This window comes from Marmota marmota, unplaced genomic scaffold (genome assembly GCF_001458135.2).
Source record: "Marmota marmota marmota unplaced genomic scaffold, marMar, whole genome shotgun sequence".
Taxonomy (NCBI): domain Eukaryota; kingdom Metazoa; phylum Chordata; class Mammalia; order Rodentia; family Sciuridae; genus Marmota; species Marmota marmota.
In genome coordinates, this window is record NW_026000108.1 from 6,385,178 (window position 1) to 6,386,657 (window position 1,480).

Here is a 1,480-nt window from a genome sequence, read left to right on the forward strand (position 1 = left end):
CGGTTCGGCAGCTGCGGCCTCGGGAGCTTGCGCGGGCTGCCGCGCCCCTCCTCCGGGCCCGCCCCGGAAGTGACGTCCCACAGCGGCGGCGGCCCTGTGAAAAGGCGGCGCTGGGCCGAGGCCCCCTCAGAAGGGTGTCTGGAGTGGGAAGGTGCGGGTTCTCGGGGCGGAAGGCTGGGAGGGTACTAGCTGTTGCTGCTCTTTGAAGCGGGCGAAGCGTGGAAGGCTAGGGCACGGCGGGTCGGTGGTGGGAGCGGGTCCGGGTCTTTCTCGGGTTCTTGGGGTGGGCTCTCCCCAAATTTGAGGTTGGCGGCGCCGGGCGTTCCCGAGCCGGCAGCCTTCTGGTTTTTGCAGAAGTCTTGAAACCCGTGCTGGTTTTGCAAACAGGGTACTTCTTTCTTTTCGGGTATGACTAATCTCGTTTTCTACGAGTGTAAGACAAAGTTAAGATGGCTGTGAGGAAAACGAAGGCACCAGCTTCGGCCTCAGGAGCTGGTGAATTTCGTGCGTGTGTAAAGCTCTATTGAATTCGATGGGGCGACTACAAAGCAAACGTGGCTTGATCGTTCCCAAACTTGAGGGGATGTACTTCTAGTTCCCTGCTCCTTGAGAACTTCTTAAAAGCCAAGAAACTAAGGGCCAAAAGGATGTGGGTGCTAAGAAAACCGGGGGTTGTTGCCTAAAAAGGCGAGAGGAGAAAAAGAACTCCCACCTAAGTCTACAGAGGGGAAAACCAGGTCCCTCGAAGCACTGCGGCTTCGAACCTCCACTTTAGCCCCCATCCGCACCCACCCTCCTTAAAGTTAAGACCTCTTAGACACTTGAGGATACTTAAGAGTCCCAAACCCATGCTAGGAAACCTGGCGGTGATCATCTTTGTTCCTCAAGCTGCTGAGTCCTGTTGGTTGTACTTGAAGCTGTATCCACCTTCCTTTGCTACCTGGTCTGCTGGGTGCTGCTGCAGAATCCAGCCCTCACCTGGGCCTTGGTTTCCACCTGCACCTCATTGTTCTCTAGGGCGCCTGGGCTATCTCTTAAAATTGACTTAAACATGTAGGGGCTCCAAGTTCTACGAAGCAAACTGAAAATTTTAAACAGTCCATCAGGGTCTGATGGGGCTCAGGGTGGCTTCAGACTACTACTCTTGGGGTCCCTTCGTCCTCTTTGCACTAACATCAGTATCTTTGTTGCAGGAACATCCCAGGCATGTTCCTGTTCCCAGACCCTCTGGTATTTTTCCTACCTGAAACTTTCTGCCTAGGGGATCTACCTGGATGACTTTCTGGAGTACTTCATCACTGATTTTTCACTTATCCTGATCCCCTTACTTTAAACAAATATCTGTAGCTCTATAGCAATCACATGTCCTCCAAGCAGACCTATTTCTGGTCCTCCTCCTTTTCCTGTGATACTTGTTGGCTGGAACATAATTTAGGTGTTAAGATCTTACAATACCTACTGGAAGAAGGAAATGGACTCC